Source organism: Mustela nigripes, chromosome 5, assembly GCF_022355385.1.
Source record: "Mustela nigripes isolate SB6536 chromosome 5, MUSNIG.SB6536, whole genome shotgun sequence".
NCBI classification, from domain to species: Eukaryota; Metazoa; Chordata; class Mammalia; order Carnivora; family Mustelidae; genus Mustela; species Mustela nigripes.
In genome coordinates, this window is record NC_081561.1 from 110,090,063 (window position 1) to 110,115,511 (window position 25,449).

Below are 25,449 nucleotides of genomic sequence, written 5' to 3' on the forward strand. Positions count from 1 at the left end.
CATGCATGGTAGGAGCATTAGTAAAAGCACAAAGACACTAAAAGACAGAGGTGGCCCCGTTGCTTTATACTGTTGGCTGCCTTCTAAGTGAGAAAAGTTGTGAGGCATGAAGAAAAGACCCAGAGTGGCCATGACCTTGGACTTCTTACCTCAGCTCAACTCTGACTGAACACTCACATTACTTGGAGCTGGAGGTCAAGTTTGTTCTGGGGCCTTCCTAGCTGAATTCTCCTCCTGAAAAGCAGAGGCTGCTGGGTATGTAGACTATTTTTTTATTTTTTTAGGACCATACTCTACAGTGCTGCTGTTTGCTATTTTGTTTGTATAAGTTTTATATAGTGTGTAAGACAAGTTATTCTAAGTAATGGGAACGTTTTCAAATATTTAAATGACTTTGAAGTTACGTAACTAAATAATAAGGGAACAGTCTCAGTATATTAGCAAGGATATATATGCTTCAAATTTCACATGAATAGGAGGCAGTGTTAGGGGCAGAGCAAAACTTGGACCTAAATGAGCTTGGTTCATTGATGATCTCCTAACCAAACCGAAAGGAAAGGCTGTGGCAATTAGTACAGTGCTTCTAAACTTGAGTAATTTAGGATTCTTCCAAAGAAAAATTTTCAAAGAAAAAAATCCTCTGGAGTATCAGGATTAGTCTAAAATAATGTTAACTTGAATATGGAAAACAAAAAGATATAAAGTCATGATTAAAGCTCTCATATAGTTCTTTAAAGTGATTTACATGGGCACCTGGGTGGCTCAGTCAGTTAAGCATCTGCCTTTAGCTCAGGTCATGATCTTAGGTTCCTGGGATCAAGCCCCACATTGGGCTCCTTGCTCGGTGGGGGGCCTGCTTCTCCCTCTTCTTCTCTGCTATTCCTCCCTCCCTCTCTTTCTCAAATAAGTAAGTAAAATCTTTATTTAAAAAGTAATTTATAAATCGGGGCGCTGGGTGGCTCAGTGGGTTAAGCCACTGCCTTCGGCTCAGGTCATGATCTCAGGGTACTGGGATCGAGTCCCGCATTGGGCTCTCTGCTCAGCAGGGAGCCTGCTTCCCTCTCTCTCTCTCTGCCTGCCTCTCCGTCTACTTGTGATTTCTCTCTGTCAGATAAATAAATAAAATCTTTAAAAATAAAAAAATAAAAAAGTAATTTATAAATAAACTCATAATGTTAATATAGTATCGACAGATGAGGTTTTAGTGACAGTAAAATGCCTCTTGCCATAGGAATATGGTGTTGTCCATCATGATATATTTTCTTCTGAATTCAGTATTTCTCTACTGAGCTTTGGGGAGTGACTCAGTTCTCCCACTCTTCTCATTCAAACTCCTAAAAATCCATTATTATATAGCATATAGCATTTGAAAAACTTCACTTTATGTGAACACATTTATGCGTCTAGGCTCCTCCTTTCTCTCAGCTCTGAAGTTCAAATAGTATTACTTAGTGACTATGTGATTATAAATACACAGACAAACACAGTCCTTGAAATCATATGGCATTTTTTGGCAATAATTAAAATAACGACTAACATCTATAAAGTGCTTACTATGTATGAAATACTGTTCCAACTGCTTTATATGTTTGAATTCATGTACCCCTCACTACTATCTTATGAAGTAGCCCCATTGTACAGATGAGGAAACCGAAGAGCTAAGAATTTTCAAAATCACACAGCTAGTAATAGACAAAGCCAGATTGTAAACCCAGGCAGTCTGTTTCAAAACCAGGCTCTTAAGCACTATGCTCTACAACCTCTTATAAGTAAATATAATCCAGAATATACTTGTATTAATTTTTCATGAAATAAAACACAACATTAACATTCCTTCTACAGAGCTCTAGAATCTCTGAGAAGTGATCTGTGAGACAGTTTGAAAACTGTCATTTAATTCTTTACTCCTGAACCCTCTACTATTTCTAGATGTCATTATAATATAGTGTTCTTTAATTCTTTAAAGTATAAAATATGTCCTAATTCTATTCATGATTACCTTAGTTAGCCATAAGGTACTTTTTAAGGCAATAGAATTGCATAAGTTAATTGGCATAAGAGCCCTGGCTAGTAATAAAAATGATAAAAGGGATGACATGTAGACACATTAAAATGTACACATCTCGATGGTCTTCCAAGTATAAGAAACCATAGATAGGCAGCAATTTAGTCGCATTGCCTTCAAAAGGAATGGCAACAAGGCGAGTGTTCTGGGATGAGTGGCGTTAAACCCTAAGAGATACTAGGAGAGGCGCGGTTGGCTGAAATCTTGAAAAGGAAGGCTGGGCACAGAAACTCACTCAAACTCACCCTGCCCTGAAGGTGGCAGCTAGCAGAAAATTCTGGAAACAAGGACCCAGAATTGTCACTAATTTGAACTTGAGTGGAAGGTTTCAAGAAACCTGTGAGTAGCGAAGTGGGAAGGTTCAAGAAGCAGGCATAGAGAATCATCTTGGATTTTTGGCCTTGCTTTTTAATTCTAAGCTAAATACTGTATCCAGCTAGGTCTCAGTTGAAGATCATTTCTCATTTGTCTGTTCTCAGCAGGGTCATCTGTGTCATTGCTGCTTACTTGTCTTAGATTGTAAATGAAGAGAAACTGGAGAGGCTCTACCTACTCCACACATCACAATGCCAGGAAAAGACACGCAAAAGCATTCTGAACGATAAGTCAGTCAGACTTTTTTATTGAGCACCTACTATACGCAAAGCCCCTCTGATAGCTGCAGATGACAGAAGGATGGGTGACTGATGGCCCCTGCTGTCAAGAAATTTCCTAGAGTAAGACAACAAGCAATATATGAGAATGGTACAGAGTAAGGCCTGCCCCTGGGATAGCCTGGTGGCTAAGTTCTGGGACTGTAGAGTAGAACCAGTTCCAGTGTCAGCTCTAACCATCGGTGGGGTACCCTTGGACAGGCTAACCTCCCCTTCCTGGTCTGTAGATGGAGATGACGATGATAATACCAGTACCCATATTATAGGGCTGATGACAAGATTAAATGAGATGATACATGTACAATGTGTAGTCTGTTTGCTATGTAGAACCTAGTTTATCAAAGGTGAACCTGCAACTCCTAGGGCTCTGCTAACGACGACCATGTCTCCTCACCAAGGGTGTGCTTTTGATTTTGCCAGAGTGAGAACAGCAGGGTCTGTTGGAAGGTGGGGAGAGAAGCCTGGAGAGGCATCGGTAATGTGGCGTGCCGGGGGCAGTGGGAGCATATACCACCGCCCTCTACTGGACAGAGTTCTTGCAGATTTATAATAACTACCCAAACTAGTTCAGTTTCTCTTGTTCCAACACCTTGTGTTTGTAAAAAGTCTCCTTTGTGGAGAGTTTCTCAGCCCATCTCAGGCACTTATTCCTCCTTCCAGATACTTAGGAACCAGGGGAAATGCTATTGTCTGCCAGCCCCAGATCCTCACCTGCTTTTAACTAATATGGAGTCTGGACAGGTATTGATTTTTCTGCTTTTCTCTGACTGTGCTCATCTGTCATATCACTGGAGACTCCATTAGCAATAAAAATAAAGGATGGAAGTTGCAAAGCCCATTAGAGAAACTTGCTCTCTGTATCGTCAGGGTGAGGAAAACAATTAAAAGCACGTCCTCGTATAAACATTCTAATAAAGGTATTAGAAAAGTGAGTAAGCCCAGGATGTGACTGTTGGGGGATGAAATGAAATCCTCCTCAGAGTCAACTAGAAGGGAGTGCCCGACATTCTACAACATCGTGGGCACGGAGCTCAAACGCTCTACGTGGATGAGATGAAAAGGAGAGTAAATGCGAGAACAGAGGAACATTACACAGCAGAGATTCAGCTGTAGGCTCATGCATTAGTGAATTTCAGAACCCTAATGGCAGCTCAAAGATGAGAAAAAGGAGGAGTTTAAATACAAAGGGAAGGGCTGGCAATGCAACACCGACTTGGGAATTTCGGTTAAGTTGGGGAAACAAGGACATGTCTCCGCTAGGTTAGGCGGCCCTGCGTAGGGTGTGCAGATGGTCAACGAAATTTGCTTAATTCCCCCGTGGGGAGCTGAGAGGGGAGAACAAAGCAGGAACAGACCGTGGAACTCGATGCTTGTTGACTGGAGACTGTAACTGATGGTGCAGGTGTCCCCACGCTCCCTGGGTCGGTGTGAGTAACTAGCAGCATTCCTGGCACGTGCTGGCACTCAAAAGATGTTAATTCCCTTGCTCCCGTCCCTGTAACTGAGACAGTGTGTAGAATTTATTGTGACTGTTATGATGCATTTAACTGACTTTCCATTTATTTTCAGAGCTTCTAAGAATAAACAGTTTTCATGCTAAGGGCTATTTGGACATTTATTCTCTTTACATGAGCACTGAGTATATATTAAGGTGTCTGACCCTCTTCAGTGCAGAAAGCAATAAATACTTCCACAAAACCCTATTGGTGGCAAAATTTATCGTTGGTTCTCTCATTCTTACTCAGACAGCAAGTTGTTTGGTAGTGTAGTCGGTTTTTCTACTTACTATAAAATTGCCATGTGGTATGCTTTTTCTCCAGATTGCAATCCATTGTCTAGAAACAGTGTAATGGTAATACTGGGAATGATAAAAAAAAATTCACACTCCTTCTCTAACATTTGAAGTATTTACACTTTCCATGTTCTTCCAATCTTTATCCATATGCATACTTACTTGTTGTACAGAATTCTGTATTTTGCTTTTTCGTTTAATGTTATTTTATATGTTTTAATATTGCTTCATGGAAGTCATAATTATAATATTTAATGGCCACAAATACTTCATTAAGCTTATGTCTTATAATTTACTGAGTCAGTTTTCTATCAGAGGCATTACAGATTTCTTACTATTTTTTTGCCATTATAAAAGATATCATCATAGTTGTATAGATAGGTTTTTTTTCTTTTTTTTTTCTCCATGTCAATTATTTTCTCTGAGCAAATTCCTAGGAGTTGGGTTACGGCTCTTGATGTACATGACCAGTTATTTTCCTAAAAGCTTGTGTGATTTTACTCTGCCAGGAGTCATGGATCAGACCTCTTTTGCATATCTTCTGACCAGTATTTGCTACTGTCTTCCCTAGGGTTCCCTAGGTACCATCCTATGGAAGTTTTCCATCTACTTTCCTTGGTCTTCTTTGTAGGTTCAAGAGCTCAGGCCTGGGCGGTCTCCTCTTCCCATTACTTATATTCCCCTTGGAACAGCCCTCTACAGCAGGCTTGAATTACTATATCATGGGTCACATCACATGCCTGAACACCAGACGCATACATCCAAATGCCAACTGGACATCCTTGTCTGGTTCCCTCAAAACAGTTTTCTATACGATAGCCAGAGTGCTCTCTCAACATGTGAGTTGGATCATGTCATCTGTGAAAAAGGCTTGTGTGGATTTCTGTTGCTCTTATGAAATAACTGGGATTCCAGAACTTGGATCCCAGGACCCTTCATGGTGTGAGCCCTGTCCCTTTCTCTTGCCTCTCCCATTCCATATTCCTGTCATTTCCTTGTATGTAGCATGGCTTCCATCATACTTATGTGCCTGTCAATACTCTTCTTCCAGGCTTTTGTCTAGCTGACTCTTGTGCATCCTTCGGGACTCAGAGACATCTTTTCTGGGTTTCTCTGTGTTTTCTCTGTGTTCTCCAAGCCCCCTTCCCAGTCAACCACTTGCTGTACATTATGGAGGCCTATTTCAGCACCATCCTTGCCCTAGCGCCTCTGGCCTACCGTCTGCACAGGCCAAGCACACTCCTAAGTCCAGTCCTAGCTCTCATCAGTGGGTCCTCACAGTAAGAGGCCAGGGATATGCACAGGAGCAGTGGGTGCTGAGGGCCTGTGGGCAGTTACGGACACCTGTTACAGTCTACCCCCTACATTTCTCAACCCACTCGTGTTCCATATTGAATTCACTCTAGCCGGCCACTGATTCTTCAAGGTGGTGGCTCACCTCACACTCACCTGGTTTTTCTCTAAATTTGTTTTCAAAATGAAAGAAAAAAAAAGATTCACAACAGGAGGGCAGGTGGGATAAGCTACAGTCCTAGACACTGCCCTAAGGCCACAACTGAGGCAATTTTGCTGGTCTAGGCTGCTTGCTCAGTGAGGTCACCCTGAATTCCCCTCTGAGAATCTGAGCCTCTGGTTACACTTTTGTCAAGCTCTTATTGCCTCTGGTTGTTGTGCCTTTAAGGAAGAGGAAGCACAAAGTTCCTAATCAGGTCACTTAGATAAGTGATACCAGTGGCCACATAGGCCTTGTATTCAGAATATCCAAAGTATACTATGCATTTAAAATGATGACTTTATTCTAAATCTGGCCCCTCTGCTGGGCCCTTTGGAGACCTTTCTGACACTACCAAGCTGGCAGCCTCCAGAATGTGCCATGTAGGAAAGAGTAATGGATCCTGAGGTCATAGGCCATCATGGCACCTCCTTGCTGTCAGGTGGGTCCCTAGGTCCGAGGTGATGTGATGTATAATCTCATGTCAACCAATCAGCCACTCTGGGAGCTCTCAGACCATGGGCCTGGCCAGGGCACTGTGGACAGGGAAGGCATGGCCATACTGGGCACACAGGTCAATCTCACTAATGACAAATTATTGCCCTGCTCCCACCCCAGGAGGGCAGGTTTCTGACACAGTCAACTTGCCACCAAGTGGCTGGCTGGTCACCAAAGGGATGGTATCATGTTGGGCCCTCACAGTTGATTTCTGAGGCTCAGATCAGACACTGCTCAGCAGTGTCTTTCTTCTTCACTCTTAGGTACCTGATCATAAACACGCAGAAACCTGGCATTAAGGAGATGTCTCTCGTGATCTTTGTTCATGGTCTCGGTGCTCTTAGCTCCTACTCTCCCTTCAAAAGACGGTTTTCCCAGATGTGCTTGAGATCCAAGCTGAACGAATTGTATTGTACTTCAAATAGTCTACAGAAAAAGATTTGGATCAAAGCAAAACTAAGGGGGGAAGAGGTAGGAGATCCTGCCCTGTAAGAACAAGCTGACATGGGTGGCAAGTATGTGAATAAGGGGGGGGGGGCAGCTGTCCCACGAACCTAATTCTATTTAGTCACTAGTCTGCTCCAAGCAATTATCTTTGAAGATGCATTTTTGCAGAAGACCAGTTAGCACCCCTGTATTTCTGTAATGATCTGAGGCCCATAAACACAATTAAATATCTTAGCCGCACCCCCACACCATGTTCCCAATGCATGACCCAGTGCCCTGCTCAAAGTCCTGAGGAAATATGTATTTGTTGAATGAATGAATGAATGAATGAATGAACAAATGAATGGATGAAGTCTTTGATGGGTAAAGGATAATTTATAGGAATCATTTGAATAGCAGGCTTCTCTAACCCGTTTAAGGCAGGATTTGATTTGCAGGGGGTATGGTGGGTGGCTTAGCTGGTTAAAGAGTGTGACTGTTGATTTTGGCTCAGGTCATGATCTTAGGGTTGTGAGATTGAGCCCCAGTTGGGCTCTGCACTCAGTGCACTGTCTGTTTGAGATTCTCTCTCCCTCTGCCGCTCTCCCTGCTCATTTTCACTCTCTCTCTCAAATAAATAAATAAAAATATTTAGAAAGAAAGACAGTACTTCATTTGCAGAACTTTGTTTAGACACAGCATTTCAAGGCTATGCTTTCTGATAAAGGGAAGTCTGGCTATAAATGAACAATGCTTTTCACAGTGTCTGAGTCACCTCACACCCCTCCACCTCATCTGATAATGGTCCTTGGCAGATCTGCCCTTTTGCCGGGGATTCCCCTGGGCTATCACCTCTTGCCTACCCCTGTGTGTTCTACCGCATCATGCATAGCGTTGCCAGGCACCAGAATGTAAGCACTGAGCGGGAGGAAATGGGGGGAATGTGAGGATAAGTCTGTGGTCCTGAAGCCTCCTGACGGTATGCATTTCTGTGGATATCATGCACATTTTACCTCATGATGGTATTTTTTATGCTGACAGGAAGATAAAGCTGGGCAATAATGGAAATGCTGACTGCTAAAGTAATGCCGAAAAGGAAATAATTTGTTTCGATGAGACATTGTCATTATGTGTGTTGGTTTAGCCCAAGCGTCTGCCTCCTCTTCCCACCCACAAAGGTTATCTTCTTCCAATATCTTGCGGAGGGGGGTGGGGGTTGTGTCAGAGCAAGCTTCCGCCACCTCTTCTGTGTTGCCACCTTCTATATCCACACACCCAACAACGGGACAATAGGGATGTGACGAATGGGCTTCATCACTTCAGCTTTGGCATAGCAGGAGTGTCTTTATCTTCAGCCAGATGAAAATATTTAACTAGGGCTTTCTCCCTCAAGAATCTCTCTGTTAAATAAAGCACATGCAGTAGAGATCCAATAGAAATTCAAAAGAAACTAAACAAAAGGTAAGTCAAAGATCAGTGTATTACATGCCCCCTGAAAACATGTAAGCAAAATTAAAGGTCTTGGCATCTTTAGTGAAACAGAGAAACTAGCTTTGGATGTGCAATGAGGAGTCCACCTGCACTCCAGTGCTATTTAGCTCTGTGAAGCTGTATGATCCTGGTAAGGCTTGTGGCCTTCTTGGGCCTTGGTCTCCTCCTCTGGTAAATACTGGTTTGGTGTGTGTGTGTGTGTTTATAGGAACCTTCTCTTCAAATGAAATCTCTCAAGAGAGGAAAACTAATATATATAAAGAATATTATCATGGGTCTTCTCTGGTTGAGGGAAGCAGGAGTGGAGTCAGAAGTGCCCATTCCTAGCAGCCCCTGAGGCATATCTCAGGAAACCGTAGGGTCCAATTGGAAAAACTTTCTAGCTCTGGGAATTTATGATGTGCAAACTCTCTGAAAGGGCTGCTTTCCTGATCTTACCAGTCAGAGAAGAGGGAGACTTTCCTGGCCAGAAGGACCAAGAGTTTGGGAATATCCATTCTGGCCAATTATCTAAATATCCTGTATTAATTATTATGAAAAACATAACTTTGAATCTGAATACCTATACTTTAAAGGACATCTACAGACTTGGGATTCCCAATTACAGAGAAAATTATCCTAAATAATTACCTTCATGATGGGGCTAACCAAATGGCCAGCATTTCTCTATACAAATTCTCTTTTGATAAGCCCTCAAAACTAAAAACAAAGAGAGAGAGAGACAGAAAGAGAGCACAAGAAAGAGAAATGGCCCAGGGAGGGAAGATTTCCCGTGGGGGTATTTGAGGAGATTGCCTAATGCAGATTAGAGGCAGCACCTTGCACCTCATTAAAACACACACACACACACACACACACACACACACACACACAAACACAAAAGCCCAGCTCTAAGGCAGAGTATCCCTCCTGCAGACTGGCATACCAATCCCTCAGCTCCCAGGAGCTGTCAGGAGCCAGGCAGCCTCCTCTGGGCAGGGATCACCTCCTGCTTGCCCCACTGTGAAGTCCAAATATTACATTCCCTCCTCCTGCTCCCCATGCCCCATGAGCATGGAACAGTATGCCAAGTACTGTCCAAATCCCAGCCACTACAACTGGGAAAACAAATGTAAGAATCTCCCGACCACCAAGGACAGTGCCAGGTATACAGCAGGTACTCCGTAAATACATGTTCAGTAAATGAAAAGATGAACGAATGAAATTCTTCATCTCGGTATCCGTTTTGGAGACCTGCAGATGAAAACCCAGTTCTGAACATCTTCAGATCCATCCAATCAAGTTATGAAAAAGGAGGGGGAAAAGTGACAACTGGTGGGATCAGGAGCTGACAGGGAAAGTGTGATCTGATTCCGCATCCCCGGTCGTTAAGTGTCCCCAGTGCCTGCTGGCTTGGGCGATGACAGCATGCCTCGGTCCTAGGTGAGTGCAGCCCTTGCGTCACCTTATCCAGATCTCCATCGCCTGCCCTGCTGCATTCCCCAGCCACCCAGCGGCCACCTCACCCCTGCAGGCTGCCCTGTGCTGCCAGCTCCCTTCCGGCATCATGCACCCTTGGGGCTGTCTTCTCTGGAGAGTCCAACCTCTTCCCTGTGCTGGCGTGTTTCAATAGCTAGCCTACATTCCGTGTCATTGTCCCCCCACTCCTCACCCCGGCTCAGAGAGAGACAGAGCACCAGGGACCCCAGTGGAAATAGTACCAGTTCTCCAAGGCAGCATGGACTTCGTGGAGCCTGATTCTTTCCGATGGCTGTCACTGCACCTAGAGCCAGGTGGAAGTCAGGCACAAGGTGGCCTGGTTCGCTCCAGTGCAGCAGGAGCGGGGGAGGTGGACGGCCGGCTTTTGTGGGGGCAGTGGAGAGAAGCAAAGGAGGTGGTATCTTTTTTTTTTTTTTTTTTTTTAGATATTTTGAGATTTCTACTTTCTCCACTCATTTCAGGGACCCATATTGGTTGTGCAGGTTCCAGAAGGTCCCAGAACCTGGGCAGGGAGTGACTCATAGCTCTTCAACAACAATAACAATAAGCCAGCAGAAGTCATCGGTTCACTCTTTTTTTAGGTCTAGACCAAAAATGAGATGAAGCTTAATTTGATATTTTTAAGACCCTCTAGTTCTATGTTTTACTGCATTGTCCCCCTCTTTCACCTGGGATGAGAAGAGGCAGTGCACATGGCCGGCTCCCTGTGTGATGTCTGATTTCCAAAGGTCTGCCTCTCCTGGCCTTTTCTTTGAAGGCTTAAGTTCTCTGTGGCTTCCTTGCATGATGGGCTTCTCCCAGGGCGGGTGTCCTCAGCCCACGGGCCATGTTTGTTCTCCTCTTGATTCAGGTGTCAGCCACCCAGGCAGTCCCAAACCCCCTGGTGCACTTTAGAAGAGACAGAACAGTTGGCAAACAGCAAAGCAGATTTTCAAAGACCCGGGATGCCCTTGAGAAAGTTATGATAACAGCAACTCATCTCTTATATTCCCCCCTGATGCTCTCCACAGTCTGCTCCCTAGAACCTTCTTCCTCTGCCCAGTTGTGCTTCTGTCCTCAACACCTCCCTTTGCATTCTGCCTCCTCTGTCTTGTGTCCCCTGCTCCTCAACCCTTAAGCCCATGGTAGCAAGTAATACAAATGGCAGTTTTGACGTCCGGACTTCTAACTTATGAATCAGGTTGCATCATTCCCAAAGCGAGGCAGGAGAACACTTTTATATTATTATTATTATTTTTTAAAGAAAATGAATCCTCAAACCAGCCACTTTGCTATCCTCACTGGACCTTTAATGGGAGTCCAGTGTGGCGAAGACTATCCTCCCCGTGGCTGGGGTTCTGGGAGGACACAGGACTGCCTCAATCCTGTCCTCATTAGGGCTGTCTCTGTGTCAGGAGAGTGGAGACTGCAGAACAGGTGAAAGTCCTGGACATAAAAGTATGGAACAGAGATCCCCTGAGCATCAGACTTGAGTGGGAAGGACCTCCATTCCTCTAGGCTACACCATCAGGCACTTCCTCGGTGGTGGGTACCTAGTCCTTAGCACTTTGCCCAAGAGAAGGGTTGAGGATTGATTGGGCCATGGCTCCAAGGCTCAGCTCCAGACTGGGGCCACTGTTTCCAGCTCTCTCCTAGTGTGTCACTGGATGACCCCGGAGGACTGAGCATGGGGTGCAGGCTCCCCAAAACCTCCTTAGAGCTCTGCTATGCACACCCTGGGTTGTTACAACCTCAGTTGTTAGGCTTCCTCTTTCTTCCTTCTTTCTTCCTTTCTCTTTTTATTCAAGGAATGTTTTATTCAATAAATATTAAGTGAACACATAAGCACATCCCAGGCATGTGCTGAGTTCTGGAGACACAGTGGTGAGTAAAATCATTATGGTGTTCAGGCTGGTGTTATTGGGAGCAAAGGCACCCAATCCTCTTTCCAGTGTGGGCCCAGGAATGTTCCTCAGTAATCATGTGACTGGGTCATGTTCGAACAGTGTCACACATCAGCAGACCCCATTTGGGGATTCTTTCCTGACCTCATGGCCCTTCCTCTGCAGGTAATTTTTTTTTCCCCTCAAGAGAATCACCTCTTGTGATCCCTGCTCGTCTGTTTTCACACTGTTTTCCTCATGACCCTTCCCTGGTAATTACTTCCTGCTCTTCACCGTTCTGCCTTTCTCTCTCGGTTCATTGCAGTGGGTGGCCCATTTCTGACTGACATTTCTCCACAGTCCCTTGGCTTCTGCCACATCTTCATGTCCTCAGCTTTGTATTCTCCGTGGACTGCATTCTTCACTACATCCTGATGGAATCCACGGCCTCCTCTCTTGGCAGCTGGCTGCCTTCAGCTCACCTAGCACCCTGGATATCTTCTGTCATCTCTCCTCAGTCTGCATTCAGCCAGGGGAGCTGCGTGGTGGCAGGTGTCTCTTCAAAGCTGACATCCTGCTTGTGTTACGAGCCTGCATTATTAACAAGACCTTCCTGACACTGAATGTCCAATATAAGTGTGCTGCGTGCAAGGTGGGGAGGTTGGGGGGCAGCTGCTGGGTCTGGCCCAAGTCTCACAGCTGGAAACAAGGGAGAATCTTATCTCATATTTGGCCTGGAGTTTGATGCGATGTGTAACATGAGCCTCCCGGCCTACCCTCCAGCTCCCTAGAGGCCACCTAGACCTTGCTCATTTGACGTTCTCTCGTTCTCCTCTGCCACTGCCAGGCCACTGTCACTAACAGGTGTTACTCGGTAGAGACTGTGACACATGGGCTTAGCTTGAATTCAACTTCTAGCATTTACTAGGCCGTGTGATCTTCACTGTATTATTTAACTTCTCTGTGCCTACGTCTTTTTCATCAATAAAATGCACATTAAGCAGTACCTGGTTTACTGAGGTGTTGGTAAGATTACAGGAAGTGCTTTTCCCCTTGCCTGGGTCCTGGCGGCTGGTTAGTGAGAGACCCAGGACTGTACCTCAGCCTCTGGGCTCCCGTCCTTTCTCCTGTACCCCAAGCTCCCACTTACGAGTCTGCTTCATGGGGTAACACTCAAAGATGTGTTTGTTGTACATCGCAAAACAGTTGTCAAGACTTTTCTCTTGAGTTTTTTGTCTCCACGTGACATTTTGATTCATTTTGCAAAGAAATGTAAAACCAGCCAAATCCATTGGCTGTGGAAACTGGTTTATAAAATCAACCATTTAATGAATAGTTATGAATGAAACGATAATAATAATAATCAGCATTATCCATTGCCCAGAGGTCCAAATATAGAAATGATTAAAAAATCTTAGGATGTTGCAGCAACTAGGTGACCCAGTCACTTAAATGTCCTCTTGATTTCAGCTCGGGTCATGATCTCAGGGTCGTGGGATTGAGCCCCATGATGGGCTCTGCACTCAGTCGGCTGTCTGCTTGAGTTTCTCTCCCTCCCCTCTCCTCCATGCTCTCTCTCTCTCTCTCAAATAAATAAATAAATCTTTTAAAAAATTAGGATATTATCATGCCTACTGATCCTAATAGCAATAGAAAATAGAACAGGAAATAATAAAGATCAATTAATTTTGTGGTATCTTTTCTTTGTTGGTGGTTGTTATTTTTCCTGATTTAGGAAAGACAAGAGCCTATATAATTGATGATTTTAGGAAATTATTTTTTAAAAAGGACTTGTGGGATCTTGTCTCTGAGGACTGGAAACTACACTAGATTTATAATTGAATTTTCTGGTAAAAGGCATTCAAACAAATTTCAGAGAAACATCTAAAAGATGATGCATATTTATCCGCACTTCTCTAAATCAGGTGTCTTTGATCTTCTCCAAAATCTGTAGCTTTTGAACTTGATCTATAACTTGTACGTGTTAACTTATAGATAAGATTGGGTGAAGTTTGTGTTGACAGACAGACCTGGCAAAGGCTAGCTCCCGAAACATTACCAACAAAACCTCTTGATAAGGTAAAGCAGAATGTGACCATGGTCAGGGAGAGCACACCTCAGCAGAGCTTGGGAAGTGTCTTAGAACAGGGAAGGTGACATCAGAATTTGTGGAGAGTTTTACGTTGGTGAAAGGTAAGGTTGGTGGAAACAGCAAGGTAAGGGTTCTGAGAGAAGGGAGAACAGAATATTAGGCTAAAAACTGCTGATGCTTTCCACTGAAGAGTTTGTGAATCTTTTGTTGAAATTCAGGTGAGACAGCCCTGGAAAAGTAGAGTCATAGTAACAAAGACAGGAGGAGAGCAAAGTCATGTGAGTGTGGACAGTAAGGGCCAGTTTCAGTTCTCTGTGTCCAGGCTGGGTATGGGGTAGATGGTTTTGGTTCTCACACCTCTCTTAGGTGTGAGAAGCTTCCCCAGGGCTGGGGTCCTGGGAGCTTCTTTCATCACAGCCTTCAATTTGCAGGCTCCTTTCGATTGGGTAGACTAACCCTGTTTCTCTTGGAGATGGCCTATGGCTGCCATGAACAAAATCAAGCTGTTGCCAACAAGAAAGAAAGAGAATGGGCAGCAGCTAGGCTACTGGCTGTGTTTGCCACAGTGAGGAGGGAGAGAACTTGATGGCCAGCAGAGAAGGCTGGCCTCTTTGGAGTCACCTTTACCCAGATGCCCCGTCCTGAGGTAAGATTCAGCCTTGGTACCAGCTCATCTTTCCTCTATGCTCAGGGCCCGATTCCTGGACTCTTTCCTTGGGGTCATAGTCTGCTGAATTGTAGTCTACCACTAGCGGGAATGTCCCATCAAGATTCTGACCTTTTGCTCTTGGGCCAGTCCAGCCTGGTGCCGATGGTGTTTTCCATCTTGTCTCCTACCACCTTCTTCCCCTCTCCCCAGGCTCCAGCCACACTGCACTTGCCCACTGCTAACACGTCAGTTAACGCTGAGTTCTGCCTCAGGGCCTTTGTACTTGATACGCATCTGGCCTGAAATGCCCTTGTTAGGATACTTTGTAGGTCTCCCACCCTTCAGGCCTCGAGCTCAGCTGTCCCCTCCTCAAAGAGGCCTTTCCTGACCTCAAATTTGGAAAGTGGACCCTGCAGAACTCTCAGGAACACTCGTTCTTCGAAATGATCTTGTTTGCTGGTTTGCTTACTAATCTGTCTCCACCTTAACAGGAACAGAAGGTTCATGAGAGTCCTATCTTGTCGGTCTTCTTCACAACTGGAGCCTCATTTCCTAGAAAAGGCCCAGGATGTAGTTACAATAAAACATGACAAATGAATAACGGCTAACTTCTTGATAATTTATATGGCATCAGGCACTGTTTTTAAGAATGTCAATGTATTAATTATCTATTTAATCTTCCTAACAAACCTGTTATCTCAATTTTACTGAGACACAAAGACATTAAATGAGATCATAGACAGGAAGTAGCAGAAGTGGCATAAATTAAGTGTCCAAAAAATATTTATTAGACTTTTTAAAATGAACCTTTTATTTTGTTCTTGACATCCCTACCAGGGGGTATATACTCTTTGGTAACACCTAAGAGTCTCCTGACACAGAGAGTGAGGCTTCTCTGCTCCTGCCTTACTAATTTTCGAACAGCACCATGTCACATTTCCTTCTAAAGTTTTAACACGCAACTACAGTCTGAACACCACACATCTTAAGGTTATATAACAGAATTATCTGCAACGAACCCACACCACATCTTAATTTAATATGTGATACATATCACACATGTTAGACGTTCTCTGATTAGAGTATAAATGCTTATCCTCGAAATTCATCTGTGTTAGAAAATATCACCTGGGACTTTCCACTCCATTCTCAACTGAACAGCCCAGCCAAGCAAATAGCTATCTACGAACCCACTGCCCCATGATTATGTCTCCTCCTACTTCCCCTTATCAGTGTGGTTTTAAGTTAGGCATGGTCTCACCCTGCTGCTCTCCAGGCTTCTGTCTACCCACTGGAATGCTATTTTCCTTGGAAGTTCCCCTTTCCACTCTAGCAGTCCCTTGCCTGGATGTTCCTCCCTTTCGTGCCCACCTGATCCCACATGTCTACAAGAGCTTATCCACTTAGCAGGAGACATCAAATATCGATCACTTTATCCTACAAATAATCATTGATGCCCACTGCCGCTTATACAGCAGGCCTAAGTGCTAAGGAAATAGGAATCAGAAAAAATGAACATGGTCTTTGCCCCCCTGAAGCTTAGTCTCATGGGAGACATAGATGTTAATCAAAGAATCACACCGATATTGTTGAGTATGCGGAAGGGCCGTTACTGGGTGCTGTGAGAGTATAGTCTGGAGGAGTAAGGCAAGGTTTCCTGGACCTTCTATCTGAGGTCTGAGGATGATTTGGAGGAAACTAGGCGGGGGGGGGGGGGGGAGTTGAAGTGAGGAGGAGTAAGGCCAGTGCTCTGAGGGGGTGAGTATGCTCCTTTCAAGGAAGTGATAAGAGATGGGTGAGGGAGCTCAGGAAGAAGGAGGAGAGGTCTGAGAGATGAAGTGGGCAGGAACCACACTGGGCAGGGCCTTGAGATCCATGTTCTGATTTTGAACATATCCCATGGGAAGGTCTTGGAAGCATTTGGGTAGAAGAGCCATGATCTTATTTGTGTTAACAAGTTCATCTGGGTAAAGTGTGGAGAATGGATCTGATGACCCTAGGTTTTTGTCTTGGGCTGTTTGCTGTGATAAAAATAGAAGAGGAGAGCTATTTGAGGAACAAACGGTCATAATTCAGGATAGATGTGACCGGCCTGCGATAGCTTGGAGGCGTTCGAGTAGATGCATGGAGTAGGCAGAGGAATATATATTTGGAGTTCTAAGGCAGACCTGGGTTAAAGCTATAAATATGACGTGGCCATTCAAGCCATGGGTGGGCCTGAGATTGCCGCAGAAGGCAGAGACAGTAAAGGGGGGGCAAGGACCAGTCTTAGATGGATGATGACATTTAAAGTCTGAGTAGAGGAGGATTAGTCAGGAAAGGAGTTTGAGAAGAGACAACCAGGAGGGAGGAGAGCCAGGAGACCATTGTACCCGAGAGGCTGAATTTGAACTCCTTCAAATGCGTGTTACTGGAATTCATCTTCAACTGATTTAAACAAACAAACAAACAAGGAGGAGGGAAAAGAGGAGAAGAAGGAGAACACGAACAAGAAAAACAAGAAGAACAACACGATGAAGATGATATAGAGGAATTTGTTGGCTCGTAACAATCTAAACTTAGTACAAGTCAGACATGCCCGGATTCACGTGCTCAAACAGATCCTTGAGAACCTGCCTCTTTCTCCATCTCTCATTTCTGCCTTCTGCTTAGTAAGCTTTTTTTTGCCAAGTGTGTTACTCCCTGTGGTGGCATGGCCAGGTCACTAGCAGAAGCTTCAGCTTTACATCCTACCTAAGGTAAAGAAAACATCTCTCTTCTATAAGTTCCAGCAGGAACATTGGGCATCATTATTTTGGGCATGGCTTAAGGTTATATGCTCATCTCTGAGCTGGGGTTTGCCACCAGTCCTACATACACCTCATGGATGGAAAGTTCCTCAAAATAAAAATCACAGTGCCATTGCCTGAAGAAGGCAGAGAAGAAACCAGGCAGGCAACCCCCAGAGGGCTATATGGATGCCAAAGGGATGAACAGTCCAAGAAGGAGAGTATATTCAACAGTATTAAATACTATTAAAAGATCAAGTAAGATGACAACTAAAAATGCCCATGGATTAGCCACGTGGAAGATATTGTGATCCAAGACACACCGTGGAATGTGGCAGGAATCATAATACAAATAGAAATGGCCATGTGAACTCAGGAGAGAAAAATCACTCAGAACTCAGGCAATCAAGGAAGGCTGCATGTTGGAGGCAGCATGTTGAGCTCTGAAGGATGAGTAGTGTATTAAAAACCAAGGCTGCCGTGCCTGGGTGGCACAGTAAGTTGAGCATCTAACTCTTGGTTTTGGCTTAGGTCATGATCTCAGGTTTCTGGGATTGGGCCTCCCTTTGCACTCGGCATGTAGTCTGCTTGGGATTCTCTTTCCCTCTCTCTCTCTCTCTCTGCCTCTCCTGCTTGTGCTCTTTCACTGTCTCTCCCTTTCTCTAAAAATAAATGAACAAATCCTTAGTTTAAAAAAACAAAAAACAAACTAGGCCAAAAAAGTGGAGGAAGAAGGAGTACCCCAACTAAATGCAACACGGAGCACAAGCATGGTGGTGATGACATTTGTGCTGTGTTTACCATAGAGTTCAACAGTTCATATTTGGTCTGAGGGATAGGGGCCAAGAGTGGATGCTAGGGATCAGGTGTGAATGTGGGGCCAGCCCGCTACTTTCCATTAGTGTCCAGGCCTAGAAGAGCTGTGCCTGACTCCTGGGTTGGCAGTGGAAAGAGGACCTTGTCTAGAGGGCAGGGAGGAAGTGACCCATGTATGAGAGTGGGACCCAGTCTGGTGCCAACCAGAGTCTTACTGGAGACTCGAGCTGCCCATTGCAGTCCGTGGGGTGTCCGTCTTTAATAGGGGGCCCATGATGCACCAGAGATCCTGCTTTCACAGTCACCTTGCCAAGACCCTCCAGAGAGCCTCTCCTCTGAGACTTCCCCCTCTTCACTCAACTCTGAGGGGCTCCTTGGCCTGCTACTTAGTCTCTGATTTAGCCTCTTTATGGAACTTGGGACGACTTTGCTGGAGCCCCCTAGAGTGTGAGCATCCCCTTGTTCATCCACTTAAGGTCAGACATATTATCACCATGAGGGTGATGGAATCTCTCTGGTCCTGCCAACCTCACTTGGCAGTGCATCACAGAAGGCCCCTTCTGTTACTTCGCCAGCCTCAGAAGAGGGATGCCTTGCCCCGGGGAAGGGACACAAATCCTGCTTGTATTTCAAAAGGGAGACCATTCTCATAGCCCTGCTTTCCAGAAATATGTGGAGCTCTCCTGAGTGAAAATCCATTGACCTCACACAGCACACAAGGATATAATGTGCAGGCAGGGTAATGGGATGGTGACATGTGGTTTGTGTCCAGGACCTTGGGTGCCAGAAGGATGACAAGGCCATAATATTCCTTCCCCAGCTCCTGGGAGACAGACTGGGGAGGGTGTCCTTGATGGGTTTCTGAATCGCTACCACAGAAACAAACAAGTGCATCCTTAGGCAAACCGTGGTAATTAGAAGGGAAACATAATGATAGTGAAGTTACCTTTCTCCATTCATTCCACAAGCATTTTTCTGAGTGTTTATTTTTGGCACGGAGCTATTTTAGGGGTGGGGGAGAGCATGTGGGGAAAAGGAAAGGGAATTGGTCCAAGGTGGCAGCTTGAGAGGAGGCGATGGATCGTGGGGGATGGGCAGTATTAGTGTTTGGTCTGTGGAAGATGAAACGCAGCTCTGCTCTGTGGGCGGTTCTTTGATCTTCCAGTAACTGCTAGAGTAGCAATTAGCATCCTTAATGCTGAGGGGAGTCTCTGAGAAAGCCTTTAGCCTGCTGATGTAGGTTGGTAAATGCGGAAGTGTGGGTGCCTTTGCCTGCGTGTGTGTGTGTGTGTGTGTGTGTGTGTGTGTGTGTGTGTGTGTGAGAGAGAGAGAGAAATGTTTTTTAAATTAGATGTTTGATGCTTCTAATTGATCGAATTTTTACTTTTAAATGACAAAACATTTTAAACAATCATAAACGTATCCACCACTCAACTGTCAGTATTTTGCTATATTTGCTTCATATATATTTTTTAAATGTAAAAAGGTTACAGATAAAGTTGAAATTACTTTTTCTTCCTCCCCAGAGGCAACCATTCTCTTAAAATTGTTCCTTGTCCATGCTTTCATATGTACGGCATATGCATGGATTCACAAACAACACACCATATAGTGCTGTCTGGGGTATTTAAAATGTTTACATAAACAGTATTTTGCTGTTTTCACTCAACATTGTGTTTCTAAGATTTACCTATTTTGATGCTCATAGAACAAGTTTATTCATTTTTGAAAACACATTATAGTCTTCCATCTAGGAATGTATCATAATTATGTTTCCATTCCCCAAATGATGGACATTTAGGTAGCTTCCACTTTTTTCTTCTATGACAACAGTGTGACTAAAAATATTAGTGTTATATCTTCTTGTGCACTTGAGTGATAGTATTTCTTTTTTTTTTAAGATATTATTTATTTATTTGACAGAAAGAGATCACAAATAGGCAGAGAGGCAGGCAGCGGGGTGGGGGGGCAGGAGAAGCAGGCTCCCCAGTGAGCAGAGAGCCTGATGTGGGGCTTGATCCCAGGACCCTGGGATCATGACCTGAGCTGAAGGCAGAGGCTTTAACCCACTGAGCCACCCAGGTGCCCCGAGTGATAGTATTTCTATTCTATGTTTGGTATACAAGGCTTCAACTTTCCTGCCATTACCAAATGGCTCTCCAAAATGATTACATACCTATCAGAACTGTGTGAGAGTTCTCATTGCCTTACAACCTTGTCAATACCCAGTAATATATAATTAACAATTTGCGTCTGTCCTTTTTTTTTTTTAAGATTTTATTTATTTATTTGACACAGAGAGATCACAAGTAGACAGAGAGGCAGGCAGAGAGAGAGGAGGAAGTAGGCTCCCCCCTGAGCAGAGAGCCCAATGCGGGACTCGATCCCAGGACCCTGAGATCATGACCCGAGCCGAAGGCAGCGGCTCAACGCACTGAGCCACCCAGGTGTCCCTTTTCTCTGTCTTAATTTGCATTTCTCTGATTACTATTGAAGGTGAAAATGTCTCTTTTTATGTTTTGACCATTCAGGTTTTCTTCTTCTGTGAATTTTTAAAAATTTTTCTCTTTTGAGTTTTCTTTGTTCTTTTTATTTGTAAGAGATCTTCAAGTAGTCTGGGCAGTGATACTTTGTTGATCATATGGATATTTTAGGATTACTTAGCAAGAGCAGGGATGGTGCCTTCTCTGTGTTAGACACAAATTAATTGTTTCTTTGGTAGAACAGTGAGATATAAATTAACACAAGGGACAAAAGTTAACCCAAAGGCTTTCAAACAAATCTTTTTTTGTTTTGTTTTCTAGCCAAGATAAGATTAGATCATAATAGCTATTAGCAACCCTCTTTTCTCAGCTTCTGCTGCTAAAGTGTCTTTTGTATTTCAAAAGTCTGTATGATTAAGAGCCACTTCCTCCCCAACCAGTCTTAAAAGAGATGGACAAAGGGGCACCTGAGTGCATCTGACTCTTGATTTCAGCTCAGGTCACAGTCTCAGGATCCTGAGATTGAGCCCTACATTGGGCTCCCCAGTCAGTTGGGGAGTCTGCTTGAGACTCTTCCTTTTCCTCTCCTTCTGCTCTCCCTACCCCTGCTCCCACGTACCCTCTTTCTCTCAAAAAAAAAAAAAAAAAAAAAAAAGAGAGAGAGAGAGAGATGGACTAAAAGGTTGTTGTTCTGTAGACATAAACTTGCAACTGTTCCATAGTTAAGGAAGGTGTCCAGATACACTCTTAATAAGTTAGAATGTTTGGCAGAGATGAAATCCAATTGTAACTGTTCTATCATTATTAGGGGCACTGAGAAATTGGCTTTTCTTCACAGAAGCATTATAAAGAAGCAAGTATACACCGCATTTCTTTTCTTTTCTTTTCTTTTTTTTTTAAAGATTTTATTTATTTGACAGAGAGAGAGAAATCACAAGTAGACAGAGAGGCAGGCGGGGGGGCGGTTTGGAAGCAGGCTCCCTGCGGAGCAGAGAGCCCTACTCGGGGCTCGATCCCAGGACCCTGGGAACATGACCTGAGCCGAAGGCAGAGGCTTTAACCCACTGAGCCACCCAGGCACCCCTACACCGCATTTCTTTAAGAATAAATAATAATAAATAATAACAATAAAGAGTGAGATATGAGAATGACATGTCCCTGATCTTCCTCTACTTACATTTTATATTAATTATCTCCTTGGATGAAATAGCAAGTGCTTTGTGTACAGTGCTTCTAGAAATGCTGGTGTACCAGTGTTTTATGTCCTTCCAGAAGAAGGAAAAATTATAAGATGGCGAATGTCTGACAGCCTTGGTATGCAAGGCAGGATTTTCCAAGGATTTTCGGATAACGATTTGCAAATATTTTCTCCAACTTACTGGTTGTCTCTTGTTTGGGGGTGTTCTTTCTTGAACAGAAATAGATGATTTCATTCTTTGTGCCTTTCTACGTGTCTCTCCCTCAGTCCTCCTGAGGCAGTTATTTCCATCATACTCCTTTCAGGACCCTGACTAGTCAGCTTAGCCATCTGCCACTGCCAATGAGTCCATAAATACTTTCATCTTAGGCCACTTCTCCTCCCATAAAAAGTGGACAATGAAGTGCATTATCTGAATCTATTCATCAGAGAGATTTCCCCTCATCACTGTCCCTCCAAGATACCCTGGGTTGAGCTGTAGTTCTATTTTCTATTTTCAGCTTGTACCAACAACCCAGACCAATCCACCATGGGCCAAGTTCAGGTGTCCCTTCTCCATAAACTGCTCATAGGGGACCCCTTCCCCAAAGGACACCATGAAGTAGAATTGTGACAGAGGAAAGTGTCACAGGGGCCTGGGCCACTGTCTGTGTAGCATACTTGTGACTTCTGGACCCTCTTGAACCTGATCCCAGATATATCATTTCCCTGTTACAATTTTAGGGCTTATTATGTCTGATATTACTCAGCTTCCAGCTGTATAGTCAGACACCAGTTTCCACACAGTCCAGTAGCATGGCAGGAGCTACTTTCCAAATGGTCTAGGATCCTCTGCTGTAGAATGATTCTCTGCCATGGGCTATGTGGCCTTGCTCCAGAGTGTCTCCCATTAGCACTTGCCAAAGGCGCCACACCCTGTCTTTCTCTTCCACAGACACCTCTGAGCAACGAATGATCTTCTTGGCCACGTGCAAGCCTGATGCTCCCACAGCCGGAGCATCTATGTTTCTGTGTTTTCAGAGGGTTCAGAAGAACTTAGAGATTCATGGTTTCCAGCAGGACCTACCCAGATATCTCATCCCGTCTCTCAGGATCCCTTTCCCTCCCCATCAGAACCCTGATGGTGGTAGAGGAGACTTGGTTAGGCTGAGAGTTCAGCCTTCTCTAAAGTTCTGCAACTCTTAAATCCTGTGCCCTTTTTTCGGATGCATTTGCCCTCTGGCTGAGGGGATAAGAGTCTCTGTTAGGGAGACCTCTAACCATCACATTTTGCCCTAGGTTGTTGATTAATAAATCTGAGCCTGTCTTTTCTCTCCCCAGTGAATCAATTGTACTTTGCCACAGTCCTTATCATTGCATCCTGCATAGTCCTCAGATGTCTGGACATTGTCCCAGCTGGAGGCTTCCCCTTCTAGCCATATCTGTCCCCTCATGGTTCATCACAGGTGAATGCTGTTTGCTTTCTATATCACCCACAGACTTATTTAAATATTTTAATCATATTTATTATATAGGCATTTCCACATTGTTTTGTTACCTTAGGTTCCTGGTTCTGCATGGCCTGGCTCTTCCTTATGGCACTTTGTTTCCTTCCAGGGGTGTAATATTTTACTGTGGACAAGCCACTCTCTGGTTCTTTTCTATGGAAGCCTCATCTGAGCTGAACAGTCTTCACATCAGGATTCTTGTCTGTCCTGGACCAGGTGTTTTTTTGTTGTTGTTTTGTTTTTTAAAGATTATTTATTTATTTGACAGACAGAAATCACAAGTAGGCAGAGAGGCAGGCAGAGAGAGAGGAGGAAGCAGGCTCCCTGCTAAGCAGAGAGCCCAATGCGGGACTCGATCCCATGTCCCTGAGATCATGACCTGAGCCGAAGGCAGAAGCTTAACGCACTGAACCACGCAGATGCACCATGTCCTGGACCAGTTTTTGCCAATTCCTATACCATGCTGTTATTGCAAATTCAGGTAATGAAGCCAATGCCTCAGATTTCTGGCTGTTCATGGGTGATCCTCTTCAGATGTGCGGGGTGGGGGGAGGCTGACCAGGGTCCTACTGCTCATGTGACTTGTAGAAAAGTGCTGCTCTGTTCCCCCATCTTGGCTCTTGGTGGTCTGAGGATTGACTCTTATGTTCCTATAAAGATACTAAAACATGGGGCGCCTGGGTGGCTCAGTGGGTTAAAGCCTCTGCCTTCAGCTCAGGTCATGATCCCAGGGTCCTGGGATCGAGCCCTACATCAGGCTCTCCCCTCGGCAGGGAGCCTGCTTCCTCCCCTCTCTCTCTCTGCCTACCTGTGATCTCTGTCGGTCAAATAAATAAATAAATACAATCTATAAAAAAAAAAGATACTAAAACATTAGCCTTGAGCTTTAAGCCCATGCTTGGGTCTGCTGGCTACATCGTCTGCTACACATCAGCTCTTGCCACTGTAGTTCTGGGTGAGTTCTTCCTGTTTCGGTCCTGGAAATCGTCTTTCTTCAGTTTGAACTCATCTATGCATTAAATAAATCATTTTTGCTAGAGTTCATCCAGCACTTGTAGGGGTTCTTCATAGGAAGGTGGCCTGAACTTGTCAGCTAAATCTACTGTATTTACTGGAAATTACACCAATTTTTCTCAGAAACGTGCTGGTTGGTCCACTGCAGTCTTAGAGGGCTTTATGGATAAATTCTATGGATACCTTCAGACATTATAACCACAAATTCTCCAAGCTTAGAATGCAGTTTCCATTACTTTCCATTCAGTTTGTGAATGTCAGATTTTTCTTTATGTGTAAGGAACACTGTTTCTAAGGGAAACCATTGATGTTTATATATTCCTTACTCCTAAAGGTCATAGAATCATTAATGTGGCAACATCATTTTGCTAGAGGGACTGTTCAAGTTTCAGCAGTATGTGGAGCTGTTTCCTGGGGATGAGGGAAACTTCAAAATGATAAAACACAGGACAAGGATATATAAATAGTGGAAATTTCCAGATAACCTTGATAAATGGAGACAAGAGGAAAATAGGTGCATTTCACTTTGATTTCAGAGCTATGACTTCTGATTGTATTTGAATACTGCACTTAGATCTGCCTTCAGGCACAAGAAACTAGGGAAGCTGACCCCTATGTCACAGATCACATGGGTTTGGCTGTCCTTATAGCATGACAAAAGTTGTGTGTGTGTGTGTGTGTGTGTAAAGATCTATATTTATTTATTTTCCATCAGTGATATTCCCAGTGCATAAGGCAAGTGAAGGCACATTTTCATTCATCTGCTGGCAGGCATGTCTACAATTGCCATCCTTTCCATCCTGCTTCCCGAACACAACATAATTATAGGGCCGTACGGGAAGGGCCAGACCACAATATGCCTAGAGGGGTCCAGAGAGACTGGGGAAGTAGGTGATGCTTAGAAACAAGAAGGAAAAAACTGTCATGTAAAGACATGCTGGGAGCAGAGCTGTGGCCAAAATGATCACATGTGAGACAGCAGCTGAGGCAAGCATCCAAGAGAATTGTATTTGATATTCATTTTTAAATATCAGATGTGTAGTTTTAGGGTTGAGATGCTAAAAATAGACACCACTCCATATAACCCACTCCCTCTAATTTCTTATAATTAATTCTCAAACAGCTTGTATTTCCCTACCGACATGCAAGAGTACATTAAGGACAGTACTAATGTCCCAGAATTG